The sequence below is a fragment of the Rhinopithecus bieti genome, unplaced genomic scaffold (assembly GCF_001698545.2).
Source record: "Rhinopithecus bieti isolate Rb0 unplaced genomic scaffold, ASM169854v2 scaffold_4101, whole genome shotgun sequence".
NCBI classification, from domain to species: domain Eukaryota; kingdom Metazoa; phylum Chordata; class Mammalia; order Primates; family Cercopithecidae; genus Rhinopithecus; species Rhinopithecus bieti.
In genome coordinates, this window is record NW_016804458.1 from 1,498,181 (window position 1) to 1,516,435 (window position 18,255).

General features: G+C 38.2%; 1 protein-coding gene across 6 annotated transcripts in view; it reads left to right on the forward strand.

Annotated features, from left to right (window-relative positions):
* Positions 1-18,255, forward strand: part of CCDC181 (coiled-coil domain containing 181) — an 89,083-nt gene that overhangs the window by 18,625 nt on the left and 52,203 nt on the right. For 3 of the 6 annotated variants that reach the window (XM_017868454.1, XM_017868456.1, XM_017868453.1), the window contains exon 1: positions 18,088-18,251. The exons of the other annotated variants lie outside the window; for them this stretch is intronic. The gene's annotated coding sequence lies outside the window, so the exon portion shown is untranslated. Of the gene's footprint in view, positions 1-18,087; positions 18,252-18,255 lie in introns of those variants that run through there. 6 annotated transcript variants of the gene reach the window in all.

Genomic DNA, 18,255 nt, shown 5'->3' on the forward strand with positions numbered 1-18,255 from the left:
TTTGTCTGTTATTGGAGTATAAGAATGCTTGTGAATTTTGTGCATTGATTTTGTATCCTGAGACTTTGTTGAAGTTGCTTATCAGGTTAAGGAGATTTTGGGCTGAGACGATGGGGTTTGCTAAATATACAATCATGTCATCTGCAAACAGGGACAATTTGACTTCCTCTTTTCCTAATTGAATACCCTTTCTTTCTTTCTCTTGCCTGATTGCCCTAGCCAGAACTTCCAACACTATGTTGAATAGGAGCGGTGAGAGAGGGCATCCCTGTATTGTGCCAGTTTTCAAGGGGAATGCTTCCAGTTTTTTCTCATTCAGTATGTTATTGGCTGTGGGTTTGTCATAAATAGCACTTATTATTTTGAGATATGTTCCATCAATACCGAATTGATTGAGAGTTGTTAGCATGAAGGGCTGTTGAAAAATTCCGATTTTTAAAAGCATGTGGTTTTTGAAGTATAGTTTGTCAAACTATTGTCAAGAAAATGTGACAATGCAGAATCATCTTTACTGAGATTTATAGTTATGCTTTAAAAAAATTTAAGGTCATTGTAGGACACAACCATTAGAAACCTGTCTGGACCATGCTGTAAAAATGCTATTGAAGGCCCTGTCACTTACATCACTCACTACCCCTAATAAAAATGCCACCTGAGAAATTACTTTAAAATGAATGCTTGGATAACAAGTTTTTCCTGAGGAACACCCGTGATTTCTTCTTCTTTACACAAGAGCTTGGTATTGTAGTACTTTATTTTCTTTTTAAAACTGGCTGCTTAAAATTTGAAGCTCTACAGCATCATAGGTGTCCAATAAAAAAGCACTCTCCTGATTTAAAGGTTCAGGAGAGGAAGTTTTCCCAATGAAGGGTGTTGGCACTTTTGCTGGATCTGTTTACTGACCTGGCTTTTTGCCATAAAGGTATCTTCAGAAACTGAGCAAACTTAGGGTTAGCATATTGACTTCCTCTTCGTCTGTATTTACTACTCATTGTATCAGTGTTACTGCAAGCAGCCTCAAATCTGTTTGAGAATAAGTTGAGTATAAATTTAACCACAGGCAAATTTTATAACTAATTGTCTATTACTGTTAATAAACCAAAATGTACTTTTAGTCTTTTTGTGAAGTGATATTAACAGTAAAGAATATAAGTCAATATGAATATGAGAGACTTAAAAGCACTTTTATAACAACAGAGCAAATTGAAGATCATTTTCCTTGTGTATGGGAGTCGATTATTCTTCGCTCTAGCATAGCACATGAGCAGAAGATGATTATCACTAATGATCAATACTATTTGTATACCTTAAATGGAGCCTTGGTGTTTAGCTTCCTTATTTCATAATTTTTGCTTTTGATGTTAAATATTTTTGTCTGGATGAAGTATAGCTTCTGCTATTAATCTGCACGGAGAAAAGCTAAAACTATAGGATATCTTAGCAAATGGCACTTAGATTCAATGATATGGGTAGATATTTTCAAGGAGTAATTATTAGCCAATGAGGCACCACTTATAAACAGAGGGTTTTCTTATCAATAATTTAAAAAGTAAATTGTTTGTTGATTTCTCAAAAGCTAAATTCTGATTCATTTCGTTTCTTTTCCATAATTTATTCCTATTAAATCCTTCTTCAGTTAAGGTCGATCACAGGACTTCTAATCACACACTGAGAAAGCAAAAGCATCACTGCAGGAAATCCCTTTAAACTTTTGCCTTACGGCAGATGGACATATGCTAAAAGGTGTTGAACACATGAAATAAGTGCTGTAAAATCTACTAAACAAATAAAATAATTACATTGCAAATGCTTTTTTCCTTAGAGCACTTGTCTTAAGAAATATATTTCTGGAATACAAGCTAGAAGTGGCTTTGTCCTGCTACTCAGGGTTAAAGGCAAACGGAAGGTCTCCAGCCTTTGGTATGACATGTGACAGTGAATAACAAAAAGAAGGCCTTGAGTTTTTTGATAGTTAGGCATATTTTCATTATAATGATATCCAGATATGTGATATATCTGATATATAATACACATATAGACACATATATGTCTCTCTCCATATTTTTATATAGGTAGATTTTATTATATGTCACATCTGTATATAACTATAATGAAAGTCTCAATTGTTACCTCAATAACCTTTAACCCTAATTTGACTACAATATTTAAAACTTCAGTCTCACTACCAGAACACACCCTGACACTTCTGATTCTATTTTGCTTTATGTTTTGTATATTGTTTGTCCTCTTTTAACATAGGAGTTATTTATTTATTATGTTTATTATTTATTGTCCTCTCTCTCCATTGAAGAGAAATAATTTTTGATTCCTTAATGAAAACATTTCTCACATTATCAGTTTTTTAATTTACAAAATATCTCAATGTCAATATATCCACTTCAAATATATGTGTGTTAGCATTAACAATAGCATACACAGGTGTAAAATTCAGAAAAGTAACCTACTTAAAACATCTCATCTCTTTTCTTTCCTTTCAAATTATCACATTCTACTTTGTGGACTAGAAATTCTGAGATCTCAGCTTATTAGAATAAAGTAAATCAAAGGACTGTGAGCGATTTTCACAAACATTGCTCAAACTTAACTCACAAAACTTTTTGATGGCTTCATATTATTGTTTTCAAGACATTTGTACTTTTTTTTTTTTTTTTTTTTTTGCAACTGGGTTCTAGGTGGTTGAAGTAATGGACTTCTAAGGAATATATTAGTTTGCTGATATATTCTAAATGTATAAAAACAGCATTTTACACATATGTGCTGAATATTTTTAAGTGATTTAAAATTTCATGACTATGTAGAATCTGAAATTTTTTATAAGGTGTATTACTTTGAACAGTTTTATAGGAGATGTGCATGGTCACATGTTCTCAATTCTTGGCATTCAACTTACTTAAATTTTCTTCTTGGTTACCTACATTAAATAAATATTGGCTTTTCTACGTGAAAGCCTTTATTTAAAACATAGAGAGTTGCTCAACTTTATACTGTTCTCTTCCTCATATTGTGTACGTATTTATTTCTCTACATAGTATGGTAAATGATGACAGATAATGGGGAAGTATTATCTATTTCTGGGATCATATTTCAGACTATGCACATTTAAAATTTATACATGTAACTAGTATTAAACAGTGGAGAGGCAAGACACATGGCACTGTTTACATATATTGATCTTATATTCTTAAAATCTCATAGTCCTTGATAAGTCATAAATTCTAAATACATTTTCAGTGCCTATAGTTATCTATTGATATCCAGTATCATCAGAGTTTTAAAAGCATAAAGCCCATCAAAGGGAAAGTCCCTGAATAACAACCAGCTTCCTTTGCTTCACATACCTACTTCTTGCTAAATCACCCTGTTCTTACATGTTCTTAATTTTCTTCCCTTGTAGAGTTATCGACAGCCAGAGGGTACTCACTTTAGAGGGGAGAAGGAAGAAGACGTTAAATGGAATGTGTAGGGAGAGGGAGAGGGTACCTAGAACTGCTGTATTCTATAAAATTGCAAAGTATGTCATTAACATCCCCTCCTCGTTCCTTCCTCACCTACATGCAAGTTCTGTGTTTTCATGGTGCCTCTGATTTTCCTAATTTACTAGAGTTCTGCACTTACCCAAAATATCCCATTTTAGAAATTTATTCCTCTCTCTTCCCTGATCAAAAACACTAATTTCTTTCAGTAACTTCCACTTTCCCGATAAAGTATCAAAAAAGTGATGAACTTAATAGCACAAAGCACATAGGTTTTTCACAAATTATTAGTTCATGAGTTCCGTTATGTGAACTCAATAAATATTCATTAAAGACTTAAATGCATATACTACTAAGTGTACAGAAATGCCTAAAATGCAGTTGCTGCTTTTAAAGAACTCACAGTTTAGCAGAAATATGATTAACTATCCCAAGGTTAGTATTAGTTTCAATGGAAACTTTTGTTCACAGATCAGAATTGCATTAGTTTTCACAGTATGTTTGTGGTATTTCAGAGGCTGCCATGGGCAATAAGAAATAGATTTCGTGTTACGCCATACCCCATCTTGCCTTTTTTTTTTTTTAGACAGTCTTGCTCTGTTGCCCGGGCTGGAGTGCAGTGGCATGATCATGACTCACTGCAACCTCTGCCACCTGGGTTCAAGTGATTCTCGTGCCTCAGCTTCCCAAGTAGCTGGGATTACAGGTGTGCTCTGCCATGCCTGGCTATTTGTTTGTTTTGTTTTGCTTTTGTATTTTTTAGTAGAGATGGGGTTTTGCCATGTTGGCAAGCTGTTCTTGAATTCCTGGCCTCAAGTAATCCGCCTACCTCAATGTCCCAAAGGGCGGGGATTACAGGTGTGAGCCACTGTGCCTGGGCCCATCTTGCATGTTTTGAGCCAGCAATTCTGAATTACCTAAAGATCCTGGAGTAAACTAGTTGATGCCTCTATGTCTTGGCAAATGCTATCATCTCTATGTACAATGCCTTATCCTTTTTGCACAATTCTTTTTATTCTTCAAAAGTTAGCTCTGGGAGGATGATTTGAGAAATAATAAAATCCCAGTCTCCCATATGGTCAGCTCTGTGTGAATTACTCTTTCTGTATTGGAATTCTCCTGTCTTGATAAATCAGGCTCTGTCTAGGCAGCGGGCAAGGCAAACCCACTGGGCAGTTACAAATTTGGGGGCTCATCTGGGATTGCCCTTGTGGCTACCTGCCTGTGGTTTGGTACCCGCCTCCAGCGATGGATCCAGAGGTCAACCCAAGTGGCTGCCTAGTTCTCTTGGACTGGGGGCTGACTCTGGTACTCTCTCTACTGGTAGGGTGCTGCCAACCCAACTGATAAGGACAGGAGGCAAGGAAATAGTAGGTAGAAGAGAACAGTTCCCCGGAAAAGGCCCCACCCTCAAGCCTGGAAACCTGTGGCCCTAAATGGGAACAGGCATTCCTGTTTTCACATCCCAATGTTGTCTTTTCCAAGACCACTCTTGCTCACCATGCCCCCATCCTGTACCCATAAAATGCCCAAACCCCAGGATCCACAATCAGAAGAGCGGCGGAATGGAGCAGCAGAGAAGGAGAGAAGAGAAGGAGCATCTGAACGTTGAGAGGAGTTTGGCTGGGGATGGTCGGAAAGGAGATGGGATGGCCGAACTTCAGGGAAAGATAATCTTATCACTCTATCCCCTTTCCAGCTTCCCACCTATCCCTCTAAGAACCACCTCCATCACTCAATAAAATCCCCACATTCACCATCCTTTAAGTCCATGCGACCTGATTCTTCCTGGATGTGGGACAAGGACCCAGGTACCAAGAGGGCAGGGTGTAAAAGGCTGTCACCCTGACTCCACTGAGCTGGTGTAACACTTAGCTGTCTGCAGATGGCAACTGCTAAAAGAGCATTAATTGTAACACACTCCTAGACACTACTGTGGGTCCTGAGACCAAACACGCTTGCCCTGGCTCCTGCACCTGCCTGTCTGCGTGGTCCCCATCCTGTAAGGTATTTGAGCACAGTGGTGGAGCAAATGAGCTGCACCCTTGTCGCAAGTTCCACGAGGGAGGGGGTCAGGGAACTCTCCCATTTCATAGTATGCATGGATTTAATTGCAATAGAGAAATAGTCCTGGGGAGATGTCTCATAACAGTAGCCCTATCACAGGGTGTCTGTCTGTAGCCCCATTGTGGGGTGTCTGCATTGGTGAGTATCCTAGGAGCTGCAAACACTTTCTTCCTTCTCGCAACTGGCCTTGTAACCCCATGGTGGGGTGTCTGTCCATAGCCACATTGCAAGGTGTCTGTAGCTCTACTATGATGTCTGTCTCGTTCAGCTCCTTTGGGGGTCTTGTTTTGGATGTAACCCCATTGTGGGGTGCCTGTCTCAGTTCAGCTCCTGGGGGGGGGGGGTCTCAGTTGCCTCTCCCTAACTAGTAGGAAGAGTCTTGGTTCAGGAGACTTCTCAATCAGGAAGATTTCAGGGAGATCTATCAGATGGAGAGTAGGAGGATAGTTTGGAAGGGAACCAACTCTTGGAGTTGTTGGTTAGGGATCAGATTTGGAATCCTGTCTGTCTCATCTTTGTGCATTTTTGTGTATTTGAAGGGGACCTCTGAAGAAATTGCTTGCGGAAGTCCAGCAGACTTAACTCAGAAATCCTCCTTATTTGGTCACATTTGGTGAGTCCTAAAGAAAGCTCGACAGGCCTGTCTTGGGGTGACTATTCGCTCTTCACTTTGACCAGAGACCCCAATGTGAATTACCATCTGGAGGTGATCCCTTCCCATCTGGAGTGGATCAAAGACAACAGGGACCAACAGGAGAAAGTTTGAGCTTTGTCAGGTTGATATTGGGTGCTGAACAAGTGACTAGTGTCTGTTTTGTTATATGTATTTTGCTGCGATGAAAAATGTTAATTTGGTTCCCCATGCAGGCCATTGGGCAGCATCTTGCACAATTGAGAATCTTTTGCCTATGGCTTCATAAAACAGAAAAGGATGATTTTCTTTTGTTAAGTGGCTTGACCCTCACAGCTATGGCATAGCAAGCAGGTCATCAAAAACTGTTCCATTCTTATGGAAGCTGCAGAGAAAGGGAACCTGAAAACCTAGTATGCTGGCAGAAAGGGTAAGAAATTCTTACCACACAAATCTCTGGTCTCTCTGTGTGCGTCTGTTTGTGTGTGTGTTTGTAAATGGTAAGTGTAACTGGTTGTCTCCTCTGCAAGGGTTTGATTAATAGATTTTTTTTAGAGGATTCGTGAGGCTAGTCTTAGGCTGTAGCAAATCTGGTACATTTTGTGCTAAAAATTTGTCTTTCTATAATGGAGAGAGGGATATCACAGGATAGAACATGGGTTTAGGACACCCGTAAGCCTGCTTTTCAAGCCAGCCTGGCAGGCTGGTGAGGTACAAACTTTGCTGCAGGTCCGTGAAAACAATACCAGATGAAATTTCTTTATTTAATTTTGTGTCCTTAAGAGCTTAACCTTGTGACCATGTGGAAATACTTTCTTTTGGTCTCCAGAGGACAGGAATTTTGGGGTTCATGTCATAGTTAGCCCTAAACATTATCTTGCAAATGTTTACTTTTAAAACTGCGCATTGGCCGGGCGCGGTGGCTCATGCCTGTAACCCCAGCACTTTGGGAGGCCGAGACGGGCGGATCACAAGGTCAGGAGATCGAGACCATCCTGGCTAACACGGTGAAACCCCGTCTCTACTAAAATACAAAAAATTAGCCGGGCGTGGTGGCAGGTGCCTGTAGTCCCAGCTACTCAGGAGGCTGAGGCAGGAGAATGGCGTGAACCCGGGGGGCGGAGCTTGCAGTGAGCTGAGATCGCGCCACTGCACTCCAGCCTGGGCGACAGAGTGAGACTCCGTCTCAAAAACAAAAAAACAAAAAAACAAAAAACAAAAAACAAAAAACAAAAAAAACTGCGCATTGCATTACTTACCCTAGTACTCAGCATTTACCTGTTCCCTTAAATGCGGTACTAAAACTATAGATGACAATACTAATGCCTTTGCCATGCAAGCCTTGGAACCACAGCCAGTTCTGCCTGAGTATGCTCAGACAGTTGCAAAGTGGTTCCACTCCTCTCACCTTGGGTCAACACCTACCCCCACTATGCCCCTGATCAGCAGGAAGAAGTTAGAATGGTCTTTGCCCCTTTTCCATCTTCATTATCCAACACGTTAAGATTAAGGTTTTATAAAACCCAAAGGGAGGGATTGAAACTGCCATTGCAAAATTGTAACTGAGACAGTGAAAGAAATGTGACCTAACCAACTCTACCTTGTTTCTAACCTCCAGGCTGTCCTTGTTCATTCCTGGGCATAGGCTGAACTAACTTTGGGAGGAACTTACTGTATAGTTTAGAGTTTATCCCTTTCCCAAAACAAATTTCCTTCTTGCCTGGGCACTGGACTGCCTTTGTAGGACTAACATTAGCCACAGGATTAGAAATTACGGTTTAGGAGTCATGCAGCTAGAGGCTACAATATTTAAGGATACACTGCTCCTAAGATCAGTGCCTGAGACATTTTGCAGACCCTGCAGTTGATGGATCAGCTGGCACCACCCAGATCAATAAACTGGCTCATCTGATCTTGTGGCCCCCACCTAGGAACTCAGTGCAAGGAGACACCTTCAACTCCCTATGATTTCATCTCTGACCTAACCAATCAGCATTCCTGGCTCACTGGTTTACCCCCACCCACCAAATTGTCCTTAAAAACTCTGACCCCTGAATGTTTGAGGAGACTGATTTGAGTAATAATAAAACTCAGGTCTCCCTCCTGCCAAAAAAAAGTCAGCTCTGATGTCAACACTTTGTAGAAACCATTTTATTGTCACTCTCCTCCTAATTAATTCCTCCACTTTTCAAGCTAAATCTGTACCTTGTGTGTCACACTGTGCTCCCTTTGTTTAAGCCTATTTCCTTTTTCAGTCTGTGAGCTCTTTCATGTAGAGGTTATGAATTATTCACCTCCCAGTGGGCCCAGAAGTTAAGGAGCTCAACAGGCAAAATTGGATGAAATTATTGAAAACGAATAGTGCTCTGCCTTATTTAAAGAGGTAATAGTGAAATCAACCTTTTTTAGTAGCTCAAGATTGTCACTATAGATTGTGAATTACAGATGGTGAATGATTATACAATATTGCAATTTAATGTTTGTCTCTGCTTGCCATTAGAAGAGACAAAAAAAAAAATTGTTTTAGTCTAGGTCATCTTTGCTTTTCATTCTTTTTATTTTTTGTTTTATGCATGTCAGTCTGTCAACCTTTGAGAATCACTTGAACCCAGGAGGTGGAGGTTTCAGTGAGCCATGACTGCGCCACAGCGCTCCAGCTTGGGTGACAGAGCCAGACTGCTGAAAAAGAAAAGCAAGATGGGGTATGGCATAAGATGAAATCTATTCCTCACTGTTCATGGCAGCCTCTGAAATACCACAAACATACTGTGAAAACTAATACAATCCTGATCTGTGAACAAAAGTTTCCACTGAAACTTATACTATTCTTGGGATAGTTAAGCGTATTTCTGCTAAGCTTTGAGTTCTTTAAAAGGAATTTTTTTTCCTGGTGTCAGAGTCCCTACTTTTAACAACACAACTGTTTTCCTTTTTTGAAATTATCACGTCCTAATTTCTGGGCTGGGAATTCAGAGACCTGAGTTTATGAGACTAAAGTAAGTGAAAGGACTGTGAAAGACTGTCCTAAAAATGGCTCAAGCTTTGTTCACAACTGTATTAGCTTCGTATTATTGCTTTCACATCTTTTACACTTGTTTTCGTTTACAGCTTGGCTTTAGGTGGTTGAGATAACTGGAACTCTGACTTCCATTTAAGTGGGGATGTTATTATGATTTTTACACTATCCATTTCACCTTTAATGCTCAGTTATATCGCACAAGGGTTCTATAATTGTAACATTTAACATTTATTTGAAATTGATACATTAATAACTAAACCTTTCATAAGTTAAAAAATGTTTGATAATGTAGCATCTATTTTTCTTATAGAATTCCACACATAATTTTATAAATTTTCTTATTTTCATTTTGGAATATCAATAAAGATATTCTAGAACCTACTTTCATCCTTTTGGAAAACTATGTAATGTAATAGTCACTGTTAAGCACTTTGTATACATCAGGCACTGGGCTAAGTACATGGAATGGATTACCTCACTATTCTTCACAAAAATAAGGCAAATATTACGATCTATATGTTACTGATGGGGAAATTGACCAGAAATTAAAATCTTCTCCAGGCTAGTTAAACATGGGAGATATGAGCCATATATCAATCAGTCTTGGAAAACCCATTTTTCTTACATGTTCCACTCCACAGTTATGGTTTGCCCACCATTCCATTAATACTTCTTGTAACATCTTTATTGTTGACATATAATTCATATACTAATACCATACAATTCAACTTTTAGTGGTCACCCACCCATTTCCCCTCAACAACTCCTTTGTTCCAGCCCTAGGCAACCACTAGTTCATGTTCAATCGCTATAGATTTACCTGTTCTGGACATTTCATATTAATGGAATTATACAATATGTAGTTTTTGTGTCTGGCTTCTTTTGTAACATAATATTTATGTTTTCAAGGTTCATCAATGTTGTAGCATCTATCAGTACTTCATTCCTTTTTTTTTTCTAAAACTTTTTATTTGGGTAAAAAAATACCTATCATAAAACTTGTTATCTTTACCATTTGTAAGTGTACATTACCATGATATTAAACATATTCACATTGCTATGCGAACACCATTACCATCCATCTCCAGAACTCTTTATTATTTAAAACTGACACTTATACCCATTAAACAATAACCTCTCATTTCCCCTGTGTTAACAGACGCTGGAAAACACGATTCTACTTTCTGTCTCTATGATTTTGACTGTTCTGGGCACCTCATATAAGTGGAACAATACATTATTGTCTTTTTATGACTTTTTCTTGCCTAATTGATCTGGCTAGGACTTCCAGTATTATGTTGAATAGCAGTAGTGAAAGCAGGCATTCTTGTTTTTGTACCTGATTTTAGATGAAAAGCTTTCAGTCCTTCAGTATTGAATGTGATGTTTGCTGTGGGTTTTTCATATATGGCTTTTATTATTACTTTACCTAGCATAAGTTCTTTCAAAGGTTAATCCCATTGTAGCATATGTCAGAATTTCCTTCCTTTTAAAGTCTGAATAATATTCTACAGTGCATATATACCACATTTGCTTATCCATTCATCTGTCAATGGTCATTTGGGTTGCTTCAACATTTTAGCTGTTGTGAACATGAGTTTACATATATTTCTTCAAGATCCTGCTTGTGATTATTTTGGATATATACTCGAAATAGGATTGCTGGATCATATGGTAATTCAATTTTTGATTTTTTCAGGAATTGCCATACTGTTTTCCATAGCAGTTGTACCATTTTACATTCCCACTAACAGTGCATAAGGGTTTCAATTTCTCCACATCCTTGCCAATATTTATTTTGTCTTAATAGTAGTCTTCCTAGTGAGGGTGGTATCTCATAGTGGTTTTGATTTTCATGTCTCTAATAATTAGTGATATTTAGCATCTTTTCATGTGCTTCTTGGCAATTCATGAATGTTTGGAGAAATGTCTAATCAAGTTCTTTGTCCATTTTTTGAATTGGATTGTTTGTTTTTATAATTGTTGTTGAGTTTAGAAGTTCTTTGTTATGCATATTAATACCTTGGATACCTATGGATATTAGATATATCATTTGCAAATATTTTCTCCCATTTCATAGGTTGCGTTTTCATTCTGCTGATAATGTCTTTTGAATAAAAGTATTTAAAATGCAATAGTACTTAGTATTTGTGCAGTCCAATTTGTTTACTTTTGCATGTGCTTTTGGTGTCATATCTAAGAAATTCATGTCAAATCCAATGTGGCAAAGCTTTTGCTTTGTTTCTTTATAAGAGTTCATAGTTTTAGTTCTTAAATTTACGTGTTTGATCCACTTTATTTTTGAATATGGTGTGAGGTAAGGGTCCAACCTCATTCTTTTGCATGTGGATATCCAGTTTTCCCAGAACCATTTGTTGAAAGATGATATCCTTTCCCCACTGTTTTACAAAACCCTTGTGAAAAATCATGTGACCATATATGTGAAAGTTTACTTCTGACCTCTAAATTTGATTCCATTGGTTTATAAAGCTGTCTTTATGCAGTACCACATTATTTGCATTATTTTAGCTTTATAGTAAGTTTTGAAATCAGGAAGTATTAGTGCTCCAACTTTGTTCTTTTTCAAGACTATTTTGGCTTTTGGGGTTCCTTGAAATTACATATAAATTTTAGGATGGATTTCTTTATTTCTGCTTTTCTGAGATTTTGATAGATATTGCATTGTATCTGCATATCTACTTTGGGTAATACTGACATCTTAATAATATTGTCCTCTAATCCATGAACATGGGATAGCTTTCCATTTATTTGTTTTATGGTTTGCATTGTATGCATCTTTCATCTATTTAGTTAATTCCTAAGTATTTTATTCTTTTTGCTACTATTGTAAATTGTTTTCTTAATTTCCTTTTAGATTGTTCATCATTAGTATATAGAAATACAACTGACTTTATGTACTGACCTTGTCTCTTGCAATTTTTGCTGAATGTATTAATTCTAATAGTTTTAAAAATGATATCTTTAGGGTTTTCTATGTATAAGACCTGTCATTTGCAAACAGAGATAATCTCATTCTTCCTTTCTAATCTGGCTGCCTTACATTTCTTTTTCTTGCCTAATTGCTCTGACTTGTACTTCCAGTACTATGTTTAATAGCAGTAGTGAAAGCCAGCATCCTCACCTTATATCTGATCTTAGATGAAAAGCTTTCAGTCTTTCAGAATTGAGCATGATGCTTGGTGTGGGTTTTTCATATATGGCTTTTATTAAGTTGAGGCAGTCTCCTTCTATTCCAAGTTTTTTTTTTTTTATCATGAGTGCTGAATTTAATGCTTTTTCTGCATCAATTAAAATGATCATTCAGTTTTTCTCCTTCCTTCTGTTAACGTGGCATATTGCATTGATTTTTGGAGGTTAAACCATCCTTATATTCTAGGAATAAATCCCTTTTGGCCATGGTGCAGTATCTTTGTAATATACTGCTGAAATTTGGTATTTTGTAGAGGATTTTTGCAAATCCCTTGTATGTGATGAGTTGCTTCTTTCTTGTCTTTTGACAGTTTGATGGATAATGTGCTTCATTGGAGGTTTGTTTGAATTAATCCTACTTGGAGTTCATTGAGCTTCTGTGATGATCATATTCATATCCTTTATTAAACTTGGGAAGTTTTCAGCCATTGTTTCTTCAAATTATCACACTACTTCTTTCTCTTTTCTCGAGGACTCCCACAATGCATACTGTGGTCCATTTGATGGTGTTCTACAGGTCCCCTAGGCTCTGTTCACTTTTAACTTTTTAATTTTTTGTTTCTCAGATACAACAATTTCAATTGTCTTATCTTTAAGTTCACTTATTCTTTCTTCTGCCTGCCCAAATCTGCTTTTGAATCCCAATAGTAAGATTTTCATTTCAGTTGTACTTTTCAGCTCTAGAATTTCTTTGATTTCTTTTTTAGTTTTCTATTTATTGATATTTCCATTTTGTTTGTATATTATTTTCTTCACTTTCTCCACATCTTTCCTTAGTTATTTGAGCATCTTTATGATTTAAGGTCTTCTCAGGTTTTTTTTTTCTGAGTTTACACCTTTCTCTGGGTGTTCAATTTAACTTTATACTTTTCTCTGTAAATGTAGTTGTTTTTCAATGTCTTAGTCTTTAATGTTTGTCTTCCAAAAGGAAGAAAACAAGGAAAATTTCCTGGAAGTTGCTTCAGCTGGAGGAGTAAAAGCTTACAATGGTGGGGGAAGATGCAACAACAATGGCTGCTACCTCTGTGTTTGCATCTCCTTGATCAGAAGCAGCAATCAATTATCAGAACATAGACCCTCATCAATAGGAGGACAGGGTCCTTACTGCTCACTGATTCTCATGAGCTATGTGCAAGCTGCTCCTGCAAGTAATGCAGACTGCCTGCTAGGGAGCTGGGGTTTTGGGTTGGGTAGATGATACTGAACTAAGAGCTGAAATTCACCAAAATAAACTTCAGTTTTCTGTCCAAGCCTTCCCTTGAAAGTTGCAAGCCTTTAATAGACTCCACAGTTCCAACATAATTACAAGAGATAGGTTTTGACAGTGCAATTGTTTTTCTAGGTGGGAAGATAGAATCCTGGTGCTTCCTATTCCACCATCTTTTTAGAATCCTCCAGCAGTACTTCATTTACTTTTATTGCAGAATAATATTCCATTGTATAGGTATATAATATTTATCCATCCATCATTTGATGGACATTTGAGTCATTTCCACTTTTGGCTACCAATCATGCTGCTATATCCCAACCAGGCAAGAGAAAGAAATAAAGGGCATCCACACTGGTAAAGATGAAATCAAACTGTTGCTGTTTGCTAGTGATATAATCGTATAGTAGAAAACCATCCAAAAAGATTCTAGAACTGATAAATGAATTCAGTAAAGTTTCAGGATATAAAATCAATGTGCACAAATCAGTAGTGAGGCAGGAGAATAGGGTCTGGAGACAGGGAATCTAAGGCCATTTCACACTGACTTCCTAGAATGCAATTGAAAGGAAAACCCTAACTTGCCATGCCTAAGTAAAAAAAGGACCATATGCTACTCTCTTTGCAAATCTCCTTTTCTGCAGATGGGAAATTGAAAGTACCCCTGACTGGTTGCAAAGAGCATAGGAGTGTAACGTTTGCATAGGAGTGTAACTTTGTAACTTCACTTCAGCCTCTGATTGGTTGCTTTCCACAACCAATCAGACTGATTGCGGGCCACCACTTCATTTACATGGGGTGAACACCAAGTAGTCAATGGGAAACCTCTAGGGGGTTTTTGAACCCGAGAAGATACTGTATCTGGGGCCCTTGAACCACTGCTCATGCCCACTCCCACACTGTGGAGTGTACTTTCATTTTCAATAAAAATCTCTGCTTTTGTTGCTTCATTCTTTCCTTGCTTTATTTGTGCATTTTGCCCAATTCTTTGTTCAAAAATGCCAAGAACATGGACATCTTCCACTGGTAACAGTAGCACTGCTATACACCAAGAGCGACCAAGATGAGAATCAAATCAAGAACTCAACCCCACTTACAATAGGTGCAAAAAATAAAATACTTAGGAATATACCTAACCAAGGAGGTGAAAGATCTCTACAAGGAAAACTAAAAAACACTGATGAAAGAAATCACAGATGACACAAACAAATGGAAACAAATCCCATGTTCATGGATGGGTAGAATCACTATTGTGAAAATGACTGTACTGCCAAAAGCAATCTACAAACTCAATGCAATTCTCACCAAAATACCATTATCATTCTTCACAGAACTAGAAAAAACAACCTGAAAATTCATATAAAACCAAAAAGGAGCCTGCAGATTCAAAGGAAAACCAAGAAGAACACATCTGGGCATTACATTACCCGACTTCAAACTATACTACAAGGCTATAGTCACTAAAACATCATGGTACTGGCATAAAAATAGGCACATAGACTAATGAAACAGAATAGAGTCCAGAAATGAAGCCAACTGATCTTCAACAAAGCACACAAAAATATAAAGTGAGGAAAGGACACCCTATTCAACAAATAATGCTGGGATAATTGGCAAGCCACATGTAGAAAAATCAAACTGGATCCTCATCTCTCCCCATATACAAAAATCAACTCAAGATGGATCAAAGACTTAAATCTAAGACCTGAAACCATAAAAATTATAGAAGATAACATTGGAAAACCCCTTCTAGACATTGGCTTTGGCAAAGACTTCATTACCAAAAATCTAAAAGCAAATGCAGCAAAAACAAAGGTAAGTAGATGGGACTTAATTTAACTAAATAGCTTCTGCATAGCAAAATAAATAATTAGCAGAGTAAACAGACAACCCACAGAGTGGGAGAAAATCTTCACAAACTGCATCTGACTAAGGACTAATATCCACAGTCTTCAAGGAACGCAAACAAATCAGCAAGGAAAAAACAAATAATCTCATCAAAAAGTGGGCTAAGGACATGAATAGACAATTCTCAAAAGATATTCAAATGGCCAATTAAGATATGAAAAAATGCTCAACATCACTAATGATCAGGGAAATGCAAATCAAAATCTCAATACTATACCACCTTACTCCTACAAGAATGGTCATAAGCAAAAAAATAAAAAAACAAAAGATGTTGGCATGGATGTGGTGAACAGGGAACACTTTTATACTGGTAGTGGGAATGTAAACTAGTACAATCACTATGGAAAACAGTGTGGAGATTCTTTTTTGTTGTTGTTGTTGTTGAGATGGAGTCTCGCTTTGTCGCCCAGGCTGGAGTGCAGTGGCCGGATCTCAGCTCACTGGAAGCTCCGCCTCCCGGGTTTACGCCATTCTCCTGCCTCAGCCTCCCGAGTAGCTGGGACTACAGGAGCCCGCCATCACGCCTGGCTAGTTTTTTTTTTTTTTTGTATTTTTTAGTAGAGACGGGGTTTCACTGGGTTAGCCAGGATGGTCTTGATCTCCTGACCTCGTGATCCGCCCGTCTCAGCCTCCCAAAATGCTAGGATTACAGGCTTGAGCCACCACGCCCTGCCGGAGATTCTTTAAAGAACTAAAAGTAGATCTACCATTTGATGCAGCAATCCCACTACTGGGTATCTACCCAGAGGAAAAGAAGTCATTATGTGAAAAAGACACTTGCACACGCGTTTATTGCAGTACAATTCGCAATTGCAAAAATAAAGAACCAAACCAAATGCCCATCAATCAACAAGTGGATAAAGAAAATGTGGTACATATACATACCCCGGAATACTACTCAGTCATACAAAGGAATGAAATTATGGCATTGTAGCTACCTGGATGGAAATGGAGGTTAATTCATCACTGTTCTAAGTGAAGTAACTCAGGAACGGAAAACCAAACATCATATGTTCTCACTTATAAGTGGGAGCTAAGCTATGAGGATGCAAAGGCATAAGGATGATACAGTGGACTTTGGGGACTTGGGAGAAAGGTGGGAGCAGGGTGAGGGATAAAAAATATACATATTGGTTAGGACGCCGAGGTGGGCGCACTGCCTGAACTCAATTGTTGGAGACCAGCTTGGGCAACATGGTGAAACCCCATCTCTACTAAAAATACAAAAAGTTAGCCAGGCGTGGTGGTGTGCCTGTAGTTCCAGCTACTCTGGGGGCTAAGGCACGAGAATCGCTTGAACCCGGGAGATGGAGGTTGAAGTGAGCCAAGATTGTGCCACTTCACTCCAGTGGCGAGACTCTGTCTCAAAACAAAACAAAACAAAAAAAGACTACATATTGGATACAGTGTACACTGCTCAGGTGATGGGTACACCAAAATATCAGAAATCACCACTAAAGGACTTATCCATGCAACCAAACACCACCTGTTCCCCCAAAACCTACTGAAACTTAAAAAAAAAAAAATGCCGCTAGTACCCATTATTTGAAAATACAAATTTAGGGGATGACCAGAGGAAAAAGCTATTAACCCAGGAGTTCTGAAACCCAGGGTCTACTTCCAGCTTTGGTAAGTAACTCTACAACTCTACATCCAGTAAAGGAGATTTGACTAAAATTCCTTCAACCTTTAACAGTGAATAACCTTTTTTGGGGGTTCTTTTTTCAAGTGCTGCAGTAGAAACATTAGGTCATTACAACTACACCACATCTAGGAAGTGCACTCAATGTTACAATTCATTTTAACCTTCCATTTTAAAAAACCTTAAGTCTATAACTTGAAGAATATCTAAAAATTTAATTTTACATTGCCTCTCTTGGAGAAAAGGTGCTCTCCATCATATCAAGTGATAGAAATCCTAATAATAAACAATTTAAAAATAATCTGAACACAGTGCATTGTACTGAGGAAATATTTTTACTTCTCCTAGTTCTTATTTGTTTCTGGCTGGGAATGGATAGTTGTTAAAATCTTCTCAACTTCCACCACAATCTAAAATTCATCTTGCTTTGCCTTTATACATAAAGATAAGCGGGAATTTGAGAAAATTCTAGTTGACCATTTTGACGTGCCTCAAAGCTGGAACAAAAATCCTATTTTCTTTGGCAACTCTCTTGGGTAAAGTTTTGGTTTGGATTCGGAAAAAAAGCTGAGGGTCAAAATTATGGTAACTAATTAGCAATTTGCTTATTTACTAATGAAAACTAAAAACTACTTTTTTACGTTAACTGCGAAGCACATAACATATAGAAAATACAGTTTTAGAAGTTGTCCTAAGGAATTCTAAATCTGACGAGAGACAGCTACAAGAGTGAAATTTCACAACCAACACAGCGGCACTTCGCGCATCTCTAATAAATTCGTGATGCGTGGATTCCTTGGTCGTCCCCTTAGAAACCTCAGCTTGACCGTACCTTTGCAAGCACCGGGATGGGTGCCGGGAGGGGTACGAGTTCTGGGGATATCGCGTGCGCCTGCGCGGGTTTTTGTCGCTCTCGTAGAGAGGCCCGGATGGAGGACGCAGAGGCACGCTGTTTCCATGGCAGTGTGGGCCTGGCTGCCGCGGAGGCGGGTGAATGGCAAGAACTTAGAAAGAGGAGGAGAGGAGAGCTCCCCTGGCCATCTCTGTGACCCCAGCCGCCGCATTTTACACAGGCAG